This window comes from Pinus tabuliformis, chromosome Q (genome assembly GCF_031772625.1).
Source record: "Pinus tabuliformis cultivar Carrire ecotype Pingquan chromosome Q, CPIR1, whole genome shotgun sequence".
Classification (NCBI taxonomy): domain Eukaryota; kingdom Viridiplantae; phylum Streptophyta; class Pinopsida; order Pinales; family Pinaceae; genus Pinus; species Pinus tabuliformis.
In genome coordinates, this window is record NC_142296.1 from 936,381,595 (window position 1) to 936,397,214 (window position 15,620).

Sequence of the window (15,620 nt, forward strand, 5' to 3'; positions counted from 1 at the left end):
AAGACAGGTTAGGAGGTGCATATCCATTTTTCAAATAAAAGATTAAGTCAGCATATTGTGATTCAGAATCAGTAATACTTATCTGGTTGATTTCTTCGGTTTGATCTGTATCACCTGATTCTGGAATGTTGGATGCTCCTGCCAATAACCTGCAAAAACCTTGGCCTCTAACAATCTTTGTTGTTTTAATTTCTAAATCATATTCTTGAAGTGCTGTAACCCAATTTGCCCTTTTTTCACCTAGTTCTCTTTGGATTAATAGTTGCCTTACTGCAGGGAAAGGAACTATAACTTTTGTGTGGGCTTTTAAAAGGAAGGGTCTGTAATGTTTGACAGCTTTATATACAACAAAGGCTTGTTTTTCTACCTTGGAGTAATTCAATTCAGCACCTTGAAGATTTGAACTATAGAACGAAATGGGTGCTTCCGAATTGTGATCATTAATCTGTGTGAGTACTGCTGCATAAGATAAATCGGATGTGATAGTATACAATGTGAAATGATTAGAAAAATTAGGGGTATTTAAGGCTGGGGCATCAATTATTGATTGTTTGATTAAATCAAACGCTTCTTTTTCTGCAGATCCCCACTTAAAGACTGAATTTTTCTTAATCATAGTTTGAAGTGGCAAAATGATTTGAGAAAAGTCTGGAACAAATCTTTTGACAAAATTGATTTGGCCTAAAAATGACTGCATGGATTTTTTATTATGAGGGAAAGGGATTTCAGAGATTTCTTTGATCCTATCGGGATCAATATAAATGCCATCTTTAGAAACAATAAAGCCTAAGAGCTTTCCTTGGTCAAGAGCGAAGAAAGATTTTTTAGGGTTAAGAAAAATACGATACCTTTTGCAGCATTGAAAGATTTGATTTAAATCATGCAAATGATTGGACTTCTCCTTAGAAAATACAGTAATATCGTCTAGGTAGACGACTATTGTTCTGTTAATCAACCCTTTAAAAGCTATATCCATCGCTCTTTGGAACGTCGCTCCTGCATTAATAAGTTCGAAAGGCATTTTCTGATACGCATATGTTCCCCATTTTGTTCTGAATGTAGTTTTGAGTTGGTCATCAGGATGGACCAAAACTTGGTTATATCCTGAAAAACCGTCTAGAAAGGACATTAACTCAGAGCCCGCTACTGATTGGAGTATCTGCTCCATAGTAGGTAATGGGAAATTATCTTTTAAGCTCGCCTTGTTCAAATTTCTGAAATCTATACAAATCCTAATGTCGCCATTTTTCTTTCTGACTGGCACCATATTGGAGACCCAGTTTGAGTGCCGAACGGGAAAAATAATCTTAGCTTTTAAGAGTTTATTAAGTTCAAATTTTATTTGACTCTCTAAGTTTGGATGTATTTTTCTCAACTTCTACTGAATTGGTTTCTGTTCGGGAAGCATTGGAATGGTATGCTGGATGATGGATGTATCATATGTCTTTAAATCATCATATTTCCAAGCAAAAACCTATTTATTTTTTCTTAACAGTCTAATGAATGCTTCCTTTTCTTCCAAGGAAAGTCCTAGTCCTAAATTAATGTTTTGAGGAGTTTGCTCAGTGTCAAAGTTTATCAACCCAAACCTTAAGGTAGAACTTTGGAGCTTTGTATTGGTCATATGTTTAAACCTATCATTAATATCATAAAGATCCTCAAGCTTCACCACAGGCTTAGGGATTGAATTCTCCTCGGGTTTACCTCTCATTTGAAGGTCATGCTCATTTTCTTCAATGATTTGATCATCATAGGACTTTTCAGAAGTTAAAAACTGTAAAATGTCTTCATCATGGTTGAATACTCTCCAATTAGTGACATTGTCAGGAATTGATGGCCTAAAAAGTAATTCTACTGAAAATCTATCTGGGTTGTAGTCTTCAGAAGGTAGGAGCTTGGAAGCAACATTGGCTAGCAGGTCGGCTGCCGAATTTTGAGACCTGGGAATGGAAGAAATATTGAATGCTGAAAGTGGGAGGTAAGTTCCATTACCAGCGATTGATAATGTTTGAGATAGGTGGAAAGACAATGAATTGTATTCCTTACCTGTTTGATAATAATTTCAGAATCTCCAAACACTTTCAAATATTGGACCTTGAGGCCAATAGCTTTATATAGTCCTTGGACTAAGGCTTCATATTCTGCTGTGTTATTTGTTCATTCAAATTCTAACCTACAGGACAACATTGTTTTTCTCCTTGTGGGCTAATCAAAATACATCCTGCTCCTGAGCCCTCACTAGATTTGGACCCGTCGAAATATAACGACCAAAATAAAGAAGTATTAACAATTTTATTTACAGTTTTCTCAGTATCATTGAAACATCTTGACCTATCTGTTTGTGAATAATTTTCTATCTGAGATGTAAAATGGTTTACTGAGAAAGGGGATGGTTGGGCAGCGAAGTTGCCAAAGAATGACTCTGATGAATAATTCCCCAAAATGTTGTTATTAAATGCTATTGGTTGGTTTTCTTGTTCAAATTCAGTAACTGTATGGGTCATATGCTTTTCCTGATCGATTCTTATTTGATTCGGCTTACCCTTATAGGGAAGCCACATATGTGACCAATCAGTAGATATATACCCATGTAGTTTTTCAGACCAATCTCTACTTAAGATCAAACCATAAAATTCAGGTATATCGGCGATCAAGATATCAATCCTTTGTACTATTCTGGGATCAGCAGATAACCTGATAGTTACGGAGTTGATCTCTCCCAAAACCTGTACTTTAGTCCTGTCCAACTGTACAATATGAATAGCAGACTGCTGGGGTTCAATGTTCAGTTTGGAACAAACTGAAGCTGGCATTATATTAGAGGATGCCCCTGAGTCAATCAGACAGTTGTGTAGGTTTCTGTTGTATATCTCATAGGTCAAAAGGAAAGGTGGAGTATGAGAATTTGATCTATCTCCAATCAGAACTGCATCAGTAGCTTCAACCATACCAGGAGGTGGTTGTCCTGAATCATTTGCAGCTTTAGCACTGGGAAGAGGTGAAGTAGGAACAGCATTTAATTCTTTGAGAAGCAATTTTTGCTGATGTTTCAATTTACTAAGTTCAAACATGGTAATGTTTGCCTTAGTCTTTTTCATGTCATCAACAATATTGTAATCCATTGAATCAGATACTACCAATGTCTTAGATGTTGATGGAATTGTTGAGGTTGAAGGTTGGTTTTGTGGAATTGTTACAGGTGGCTTCTTCGGGGGTACCTTTTCCTTTGTTGTAGCAGCACCTGCACTTCTTTTCTTCGAAGTTGTCTGAACAGGTTCGGAGGTACCTTTACTCCTGGTAGTGACAGGAAACGCTTCCTCTTCATTTTCTATATCGGAGTTAGGTAATATAAAATCCCACATTCCATGACATTCAACAACTTCCTCTTCTTCATCAGTTGGTGTAGTTGTTTCTTCTTCTCCTTCTTCAAGATCTGAATCTGCATTTGATATAACATTTGGTGGTTTTGATTCAGTTTTCTTATAATTTCTAAAGGGTCTTTTGGTTGAGGTTTCGGCTACCTGTTTTTTGATTTCAACCATTTCATTAGACATAGTCTTGAGGACCTTTTGAAGACCTTCCATGTCATATGGATCTTTAGGGGTTTTCTTCTTTGAATCATCTTTAAAAGAAACTTTTTTGGCTTTTCTATCTTCAAGAGCGGCTTTCTTCTCTAGAGCATTAATACATTTCTCCACAGCAAGTGCTTCTTTCATGTTTTCAGCTAAAGTTGGTTTTCCAGCCATGTCTACAAAAATAGCTATATTGGCAAGTAGGGCAGTTATATACCACTCACTTCGGATTTGCTCACTTGGTTTGGAGGCCGTTGGGATTTTGTTCAAGAGTTTATTGAATCATGCATTAAATTCTTTAATTGGTTCCCTATGCTCTATCCTAAGATTGGAGAGATCGTTTATTAGTGTAGCCAAAGACCTATCATCTCCATACTTAGTAAGAAACTGTTCTTGGCAAGTCGTCCAACTGGTAATGGAACCAGAAGGCAGGGAAAAATACCAGGATCCTGCTGATCCCTGCAAAGTATAAGGGAAAAGCCTAACGACAACATCTTGCTCTGTTACTCCCTTCAAGTTAACTGCCAACATGAAGTTATTAATATGTTCCTCAGCTTGTGTTCCATCATCTGGATTAAATTTGGGTAGCCATTTTTCAGGAGCATCAGGTAATGCATGCAATGGTGCAGGCATGTTGACTGCACCAGGCCTGGTCCATGGATCTGCCATTATAACACCAGTAGTAGATGATACTACTGTTGAAATTCCAGATGTCTGGGAAGGAATTGATGTTGCGGAGTGAGAAGGTTGGGATGTTGAAGTTCCTAATCCCTGATGAACAACAATATGTAATGAGGGAGTGGATGGTTGACTTCGCCTTGGGGAAGATGAGATGGAGGATGTGGATGAAAGTGTTTCACTATCAGATCCTTCAGTGTTTTTCTTCGTTTTTTTCCTTTTGGGCAAAGGGAACTCAGTAGGCTCAATACCGAGCTTTCCACTCTGAAGTCTGGTGAGAGGGTGAGGTAAATTGAACTGCGAAGTCGCACTGCTTTGCGATACCTCAGATTTCTGTGGTGAAATCGAGAAGATCTGAAGTTTGTGGATAAGAGACTGGACTTCAGGGGATTCAAGACTTAACTGTTCTGGAGTATGATGGGTTTGAGCAGTGGTAGTTGATTCCTCTTCTTCTTGTTTGGATACTGGAGAACCAGCATGCAATTGGGAAGTATGAGGTGATGCAGAGGGAGAATTACTCTTAGAATGGCCTGCAAACTTGGGTTTGCTTGCCATTCACAGTTGATGGCCCTCCTTCTAGCGCCAAAAATGTTGATGCCCCGAAAATCGTTGTATCAACATTGGGGGATAACCACCCGGTCCGGAATTTAATACAGCTCCTTTTCCGTTTGGAATGGTGGCTCCGACTGGGGATAATGGGACCAGTTTCCCAGCAATGAATAAACGGGATGAATGAATGATTGATTGACTAATCTAATGATAGGCGAATAACTTAATTTATCAGCGAAATAAAAAGAACTACTACTAATCCCGAGAACTATTGTACTTTGAAGTGTAGCGCTTGATGATCTATGTTTATTAACAGGCATGTAGATGACTCCATCTGATAAACATGGACATTTACTCATTCAAGGATTACTTTGCTTAAATAGTTAAACAAGGTGATTAACGCAGTATTGCTACACTCATCATTTATATCATCAATAAATATATGATAAGAAGAAAAGAATTACCATAAACATCCAATAGTGGAGGGAATAAAGAAATGTTGTTAAAACACATACATATATTCGATAATAGCAAAGGCGATCAAATAACAATTCATATAAAAAGAATGGATTCAGACATAGATAATAGTACCATATGAGCTGTGAGTCACTCTCCAATATCAATCGCTATTTGAAATTCTTCCTCTAACGAAGAAATACTTTCAAACAAAGACAGTAGTGCACATTTGCATAAAAGCTTCTTTGCCAAAATCAGAATGATTGGTCCAGTTTTATAAAAGAATATGCCTGAAGTACAGTAGTGCAACTTCAGGCTTTAAGTCATGTACAAAACTTTACGACCCTTTCCAAAAAAATGAAAGAGTCTATAAATACTAAATTAAACTAACTATCTATGAAACTGAAATCCTACTTAATTGGTATCAAATGATCTTGAATATATTCTTCTCAGCAACCTGGCAGTCGGCAGCATGAATCATCAAGTAGGCTGTTTGCCTTTAAACTTGAGCTGACTTATCGCAAGCATTGGCTCCACTTCGGGCGGTCTGTTGAGGCGAGAGTTAAGCTGGGCGGCATAGGTGGCATCCTGAATATCGGGGATAATATACATGATTGCATCTGTAAGGCATTTGAGGGCGGCTCTTTGACTGTGTGGTTTTACCAAGAAGAACCAATAGGTGTCCCATGTTAAACTGTTAATTCCAGCAATTAATCTCCACTTTTCCTCTAGATCTGGATTACATGACTGCTCCAATGTTTTCATCGCTGTCAATTTACCTGGAGTGCATTGGGAAATCATATTTGACAAGTAGAGAGTATTATTAACCAATTCAACCAAATTACTTGTGGTTGATTTGCATCTTGAAATTGCCTTCTCTGCTTTCATTAACTGGGACTGCCATTCTGTAAACAATATTTCTTTATGTGACTCTAAAATTCTTGGTAAATTTGCCGCTTGTCCCTGATCGGTATCTTGCCAGTCAAGAAATTCAGTTAATGTTTCTTCAGCTTGATCCAATTCTGTTCTAGCCTTTTCTGTTTTTTCACTTATTGATGCCGTCAATTCGCATAGTGGTTCCGCCTGGGCGATTTGTTGACATAAAAGCTTAATCTGTGCTATTAACGCCTTATTTATCTGTAATGCCTCTACTCTGAATTCAGCTATCTGTGGAAGATTCTTTGTCTTTTCTAGCTGGGCTGATAGTTGAGCAATCTGCTCATCTTTAGACTTCAGCATTTGTTCATTTGCTGCCCTCAGTTGTGCCAAGGCTTCAGACAACTCTTTCTGCTTCTGGATTGCGCTGTGATCAATCCTCTGTTTCTCTTCCCGCAATTGTTGAGTTAATTGATTATTTATTTGTTGTTGTGTTAACAATTGCTGTTCTGCCTGCTCCGCTTTCTGTTGTGCTTCTATTAGCTATGCTTGCAATAAAAAGATTTCCTGGTCTTTTGTTTTTAATAAAAGACTCACCTCTGATGCCTTGTCTATTGTTGCTACCGAATAGGCTCCAGCATATTGTGATAGCTTTGTTAGGTCATCAGAGGGGTCGACTTCCTCCTTCCAAACCACATTGCCCGTGACCGTCTGTTCTGGGAAAAGGGAAGGTTGATCAGTCCTTCTTCTCTTCCTCTGTCGTTTTACCACAGCTTTGTGCTTTGGGCTATAGAAGACATCCAAGGGAGGAATTTCTTCTATCTGCAAAATAATTTGATCGGAGGGGTCCTTTGGGATTATTTCTACTTCCTTTGAACTGGGTAGGCCGCTGGTTCCACTTGGAACCTGTTGTGAAGTGGTTTCCTGTGTATCTTCTGCTTTCGAAGTTTCGGTGTCCTTTGAACATTCAAGACTACTGATAATTGAATCAAATTGCTGCCATTCCTGGAGCAATTTGGGATCAATTTGAGTATCCACATTCACCTCTATGTTGCTCTGTTTCTGCTCTTTAGTCTGGGTTTCCTCTTGCACTTTCTCCTGTTTTTCTGTTGTAACCGGTAGTTCCTTTGAATGTTGTTGTTCAGGCTCGCTTGGTCTTGTTGTTGGGGTTGTTGCTAATAGATCTAGAGGCAGAGTTTGCAACCTCTATTCTCTAAGTCTGTTGAATTCAACTAACCCTTCATCTTTGTATTCCATTATGGCCAGCGATCTAACTTGATACATTGATTCAGCCGAAGAGAACAGGTCATCAAATTTATCTTCTACATGATCAAACTTTGTCAATTTAGCCTGTTCAAGTGCATTATAGGCGACTTTGTTGGGATCAAATTGCCTACTTTGCAGAGTCGCTAGAGTTAATGATTTCATTTTTGTAGCTTCTTTTTCTGCATGTTTGAAATCATGCAAAGTGTAGACACCACATCTCAGAGGAAAGGAGGGCCAGACCTGCTTCTTATTTTTCTTCAGAGTTTGTGTAACTCCTTCGGAAATAATCTGATAGGCTATCTCCCTTGCCAGCAGTTTGTCAAGTATGTACAAAGGAAACATAAGGTTCGGCTTGGCTGCCGAAAATTCTTATAAAAGTAAATCTTTCCTCTCCGAACCATCTTCCTATTGATGTTAAATCAATCCCTGCTTGGTAAGAAATCTTGGGAGCAGGTTTATTAAAAATAGAATAATGAATGGGTAACATGAAACCATTGCAGACTTGGTACAAATGGTGCTTATAGGAAGTCTCCCATAATTTCTGATGGTATATGTGAATAGGCATGGGGTCTTGTGGAGTCCACCTCCAGCCGAGTACAGGAAACTCAGAATTAAAACACAGGGTATCTAGTATATAAGCACTGTAGTAGAATGGGGGAATAAGCCTTTCAGTGACGCGGGTTTTAGTTCTAAAATCAAGAACTGTTGTTGCTAGCTTATCTGACAGTATAGTTTCCCAATCCATTATCTCACTATTACATGCCGCTTCCATCAAGGGAACCATTTCTATAGTGAAATTAGCAGAATCGTGCAACCCCCACAATCTACACATCATTATCCTAGCATAACAGTAAGGAGATCATAGGGAATCAATAGAATACTTACTGGAAGTTTCATGCTTGTGTTTCGCCAAATTTTGCCTCCAATCCCGAATGGGTTCGGATTCAGTTTCATTCTTACTTCAGAATTTCTCCATAAATGCCTTGTTGTACTTCTTCTCTGGCTCAGGCAAATGATACATTTGCCTCAAATCATCAACCTTGAATGAACCGAAGATTCTCCCATCTCTGGTGCAGAAAGTTCTGTCTGTGATTGGGATTTCCTCAATTGCCCACTTTACTACATCCGTATATGGGAGAATTTGTTCCCGAGCCGCTATCCGATGAAGGAAAGAGTCGGCCAAGTCTTTCAAAGTACCATCAGATTTTCTACTAGAACCCGCTGTAGCTTGTACTGCTCCCACCTTTGGTTCTTCGGCTTCGATCAAATTATAGGTACTTTGCCAAGTGGTCTTGGCAAGTCCTAAACATGTAGTATCAGATATTAATCCTTTCTTTTTATTTGTTGGATCAGCGACGGCTTGTCCTATGGCTGGTGCAGTGGAAGCGACTGTGGTTTTCTTAGACTTCTTCCCCATTCTGCTTGAATCTATTACTTCGGAAGAATTCTGCACAGTAGTGGAAATAAGCGTAACACAGAGAATTGGTAGCGAAAACCAAATGCGAATGAGATATATTGATCAATGCATGATGAGGGATTAACTTAAAAGTGGCCGTGGATACAATCTATGAGAAGATTTTTAGACTTACTATTTCATTAAATGGCCGTTAAAACCTGTCAATCCTTTAAATGCCCATCATTCATTAATCGGCCGAATGATTTGTTTAAGCGTGCCTTGGATGTTTTGGTGGTTGAGCGCAGGTAAATCATTGTTTGAAAGATAAGGCCTTTAATATGAATTAATCGTAATATCCCTTTGCTTTAACGGCTTTTTGAAGTTTGTGCTTTTGGCTTTATCGCAATCGGGCGTCGGGGAAAAACTTAAATCATTATATTGACACCTTTTGAAATCCCCGATCGCCGATAGCGATATCGCATCGCATCGCATTGGGAGTATGGGCACTTTAAAAGCATGCATGGTATATCGCCGATCGCCGATAGCGATATCGCATCGCATCGGAGCGAACGGGAGTTTATCGCATCGCATCGGATCGAAAGGCACTTTAAAAGCATGCATGGTATATTGCCGATCGCCGATAGCGATATCGCATCGCATCGGATCGAAATGCACTTTAATTATGGGAACTTATGATTGCCGATGTCCGATAGGCTATTGCATGTTATCGCGTCGGAGCAAACCAATGGGTTTTTAAGTTATGCCTCCTTTGCCATTGGTTTGTCAAAAAGGTTTTTTGTAATGTTTTCATTTTGTTTTCGAACCTATTTGAATAATACAAAGTTGATACCAATCAAAACTAAAAGGGACCCATTTCATATGATAGTTTTGTGAATAAAAATGATATGAAATGGGGGGTTGTTGTAGAGCACAACAGAAGTTCATTTGAAACTTCTAGTAGCACTTCATCTAATAATAACTCTCCACCTCCTAAACCTTCAGATGATCAAATACACTTTGTTTATATTGATCTGATTTATAATGATGGTGATCATTCATATTCATAAACAAGTCAACAAAAATTACTTAAATGGGCCATTCAATTTTTGAAGGATGTAAGGCTTGATGAATAGAACAAAACAGGCACAAGAAGTTCACAAAGAAATGAAAAAAAAATTCCTTAGTAATAAACGATTTTACTAAGTCTTACACATTCAAAGAGGCATTAAAACATGTAGAATGAAAAAAAGCAATGGTTGAAGAATATAAGTTAGTGATAGAAAATAATGTTTGGAAACTTGTTTATTGTCCTGAAAATGTGAAACCAATCAAATGCAAATGGGTTTACCATATCAAGTATAATCCAGACAAACAAATTAGAAAATATAAGGAAAGACTTGTTGTCAATGGTTTTGTACAACAAGAAGGAACAGATTACGAGGAAACATTTGCACCTATATCAAAATGGAAGATTGGTGCTTGTGTTTTCAACTCAAAAATCTTGGAAAGTACATTAGATGGATGTCAAAAGTGTCTTCCTCAATGGAGACTTGTAGGAAGAAGTCTATATGACTCAACCTCCAGGTTTTGAGCTCGAAGTACAAAAAAAAAAAGGAAAATTAATCAAGGCTTGATATGGGTTAAAACAAGCTCCATGGGCTTGGTATGCAAAAATGAAGGTGTATCTTTGCAAGGTTGGATTTAAGCACAATGAATCAGATGATACCTTTTATGTGTGCCAATAGGGTAAAAATATGGTGATTCTAGTTATGTATGTGGATGACTTGATCATTACTAGGAACAACAATGATTATAGTGTGCATGTAAAGAAGGAGTTACAAGTTGGATTCAAGATGATTGATCTGGAATCACTTCACTATTATCTTGGAGTTGAAGTATTGCAATGTCCAAACAACACTTTTATTACAAAGAAAATATGCATATGAACTAGTCAAAAAAATTGGAATGAAAGATTGCAAGTCACTTCCCACCCCAATGAAGCAAAGCTTGAAACTTTCAAAATTTGAATGGGGGAATTGGTAAACAATACTACTTATAGATAGTTGATTGGCAACTTGATCTATCTGACAACCACTTGTCCATAATTATCTTATGAAATTAGTATTCTCTTGTGATTTATGCATGAACCAAGTGAAATCCACTGGAATGCAGCAAAAAGAGTTCTTAGATGTATTCAGGGTACAAAATATTTGTCTTCACTACAAAAAGACTAAGAATTTTGTACTTGGTCGATATCCAGATGAAAATTTTATTGGAAGTATTGATGATCATTATCAACATTAGGTTATTTGATGAACATGGGGTCAACAACATCTTCTTGGAGTTGCAAGAAGTAAGCCAAAGTGGAAACTTCTTCGGCAAAAGTAGAATATATACCAGCATGGGAAGAATCATGTGAGATTGTTTCATTGCACAAAGTTTTGCAGGATTTAGGTGTTCCTCAAGGAGAAGCCACATCTTTATTCATCGATATCTAGTCAACCATAAAAATTACAAAAAATCTAATTTTCCATTCCAAAACAAAGCATGTTGACACAAAGTATAATTACATTAGGACACTCATAAAAAATGATGTCATCAAATCGATATATTGTCCTTTAAAAAATCAAAGCTCAAACATTTTCACAGAACAACTTGGCAGGATCAAATTTACTAAGTTCAAGGAAGAACTTGGTATTTGTTGTAACATACATTTGGATTAAAGGGGGGAATGTTAGATATTTGTCCAAAGTACATAAATTAATATTTAATTATTTAGAGTCTTCTTAGAATACTTATTTAATTATTTAGAGCCATAGAGTCTTCTTAGAATATCTATTTGTTATAATAGATTTAACATCTTGAAAAGTGTCGTTATTTAGGAATCAAATTAGGAAATTTGTTAGAAGATTTGTTAGAATCACATCAAATGTAAATGGACATTTGTTACATGAAATAAGTGATCCATAACTAAATTAGTTTATGAGACAAGCTTATTTAAATCTTGTTTTTCTCCACTTGCAATAGTGTCGAATGATTGTGTGTAAGCTCTTGCACATTATGTAATTTTATTTTCCTTTAATAATAAAATTTGTGTCTAGGGACACTTCTGCTATTAATAAAAGTGAATCACTAAAATAATTTTTAGTTAGTTTTTGCATACAACTCTCATTTATAAATTAGATTCATTGTAAAAGTGCTTCTCGCTTGTTTTATAAAAGTGGATCACTTCATAAAGTAATTTATTTGTAAAAGTGAACTTCTGGGAAAAACTAGTGAGGAAAAATGTATTTTTTTATTTTTCGTTAATGTCCATGACCATGTAGGTCAAATTTTACCTGTCATGTGGCTCTTTGTTTCCATTAATGCCCTTTTTAAAAAACGGCATAACTTTCACATATGAAGTTTAGTGCCATTTTTTTAAACAACCTATTTTTTCGAGAACTTTCCATACATAGAATAATTTTCAACTTTTAAAATCACATTTATGCATATTTTAATATGCTGACTACAAGTGAACTTTTTCTTACCAATACTAGCTACTTCCCATGAAAATCCCACATGGAATATGTACTACAAAGTAAAAGATTCACCTCGCCAATTTGTAATTAAGAATTTAAAAAATCATAAGCATGTCCTTTCCACTAGAATAGTTGATGATATTTCATGGCTATACAAGTTCGACAACTTTTGGTTATCACACTTTTCCTCAATTTTTATTGCTCATGGTGATAATTTGATAAAGCATTGGCATGAATGATTTGGTCATATAGGCTATTGTTCACTGATGTAGTGTTGTTTTAATCAATCCTAATTGACCGAGACTACAACATTTAATTATCAACCCAGGGTAGGTATTGTTGTTTCAATGGAGTCCGCATTGTTTGTGTCAATACACTACAGCCAAGAATGAGAAAATGGAAAGAACAATAAAATATGTCATTCAATCAAATTGTTGTATCTAATCATTCATGTAGAAATAAAAACACTCCACATAATTGAGATCACACTTTGCAACTACCAAAGTAAGGGCGCGCCACACAGTGACTAATATCTACTCCAGCTGGTTACTACCATTCTATTAGTTAACTCAGTGTAACAACATAATATAAATTGGAACAGGAACGAGTGTAATTCACCATTTTTATAGCAACAACAAGAAACCATATAACAAATAACGAAACCAGAATGTACACTACCTCTACCACTGCAGTCCCAACCAAAGAGGAGGGCCCTTCCTCCTTAGCACAGGCACAGGAATAACACGAAAGTAATTAACAAATTAGCTGAAGAGCAGTAACAACATCACTGTAATGATTAATATTAAAAATAATACAAATTTACAGAAGTAGGGTAATAATACTCTTCTATATGTCATCCTTGTACATAGAAAATTGAGTTTCTTTTATAGTTATTACATGCCCGAAATTAGAAACAGATTAGTCATGAGAATCGTGACATGTTGATAAAAAATAAAAGTAGTTACAACCTATTTCTAAATACAAATATACATTAGTTAGGATTGCAACCACTTGGGTCTGTTTCTTCCAAAATAAACAACTCCTAATGCCGAAAGTTGTTATGTGGAATAATACCCACACTTGTCAACTTCGGTGCAACAGTATCCTACGAGTGAATAGCGGTTCAGGATGTTATAGCAATCATTGGAGACAACACCCTTGGTGTAATAGTAGACCTTTGTATCAGCGCGTAGTGTAACAACATTCTGTGTAACAGCAACCTGTAACAGCATACAGTGTGTAACAGCATACAGGGTGTAACAACGAACTGCTCTACCCTGCTCTGTAATTGATCAATGTTGTTTGTTTACCCCATAGCCTTGTTCCCGTGATCAACACTTAAAAAGGAGAAGAGCTTCCAAAATACTCCTCCAATGTTCACCCGAATTAGCCACAAAAATGAATAAAGTATCGTATTATTCAGTAAAATACGGCAAAATAACATGATAGTAGAATAGGTTATAAAAGTGAGAAAAAGGGGGATTAATCATGTAAATTTCCTAGGCCTGGAGGATAAAAGGATCAAAACTGGGGAAAGAAGGTGCAGAAAATAGGTAAAAGGTCACACCCCAACTGCAACAATTATGCAATTAAAATATGGTGACTGGTCTTCCTCTCATTTCTTGCAAAGATTGTGTTTGTGTTCTCGGCAAACATCATCAAGGCATTTTCTACAAGCATGTCTCTTGGCATGCCTCGGCCCCTTTACAACTTGTTCGTAGTGATTTGTGTGGTCCACTTTTTTCTCCTTCTTTCTATGGGTTCAAGTACTTCTTAACCTTCATTAATAATTTTTCCAGGTGCACTTGGGTATATTTCTTAAAACTTAAAAGTGAATATTTTGGCATGTTCTTGACCTATAAGGCCCTTGTAGAAAAACAATATGACATTAATTACAAATTTTAAGAACATATAATTGAGGTGAATATGTACACAAAAATTCAAAACTCACTGCACTGCGTAGGGAATTTAAATGCAACATACAATTCCATATACACCATACAAAAATGGTGTTATTGAAAGAAAAAATTGTACGTTAAAGTACATGGCTAATTGTATGATTCAATTTAAGGGATTAAGTCTTCATTATTGGAAGGAAGCAATCAACTATAAATATTACATAGTATATCACACTTCCACACTAGCTTTAAGCATTATAATCCAGAAGAAACATGGACTAATATAAGTTAGATGTAAGCTACATTTGTATCTTTTGTAGTGTAGCATGGGCTCACATTCTTGATGAAAAAATGAAATATGTATAGCCTAAAGGTGAGAAGCGTATTTTTGTTCGATATTTTGAAGATGTAAAAGGTTATAGATTTCTTTAACCTCACTCCAACGAAACAATCATTAGAAGAGATGTTAAATTTGATGAAAATATCTTGGACTATGAGCCTAATTTGATGGTTGTTCCCTCTTTGGCCTGTGAACAAGTTTTGGAATTTGTGCCACATTTTCTTATATTCTAGTTTCTTCTTCAAATGATGACACTAAAGATGAAAATCCACCTCTGCTTGCTCACATTCATCTAAATGATTCATTTGGACATGAACCTGCACCAACACCACAAGTCTCAAAATGGGTTTGTTCAACAGATGAAGCACCTGGGGACCTTGTTGATGATCCTACCGATCAACATCATACTCGTTCATAGTTCCAATGAGCCTTCTCTCTTTTTTATTAAGTTTCAAAGACTCACGATCCAAAAACATTAGAAGAAGATTAAGACCATTTAGATGTTGATAAATGTAGGGCATTAGCATTAAGTGATTTCTCTTCAATTAGTGACTTCTTGTGAATGATTTTTACTTCATTAGATTAGGATCTTCTAGTTGCTTAAGTTATTAGTGTTCTTCTTCATCAAATAGTTACCAATGCATGAACATAAATAGACAAGAGACACATAACGTAGGCTATCATCCAAGGCCAAAACCTCTCACTCTTTGAGAGGAAAACCTGCACAAATTCTTCTTATAGAGATTCCAATTGATGAATACCAAGACCAAGAAACAAACCCTCTTGACAATCACTCTTCTTCTTGTCTCCTCTGCCACTTCAACCTTCTTATCATCACCGAGATCTTATCATTGTCTTTACATTGTGATCTACTTCACTGTTAGATCTCCTTGTTGTCATAATGCCAATACTTTACTTCTGTGATGGTACAAAATCCTTTCTCTTGAGGTAGCACTGATATATTAAGGTAGCACTGAGACCTTTACTGAGATTCCACCAAATCACTGTGATATGTTATCGATTTGCAGCTCCTTCATAGTACTAAGAAAAACCATTCATTATGGCACT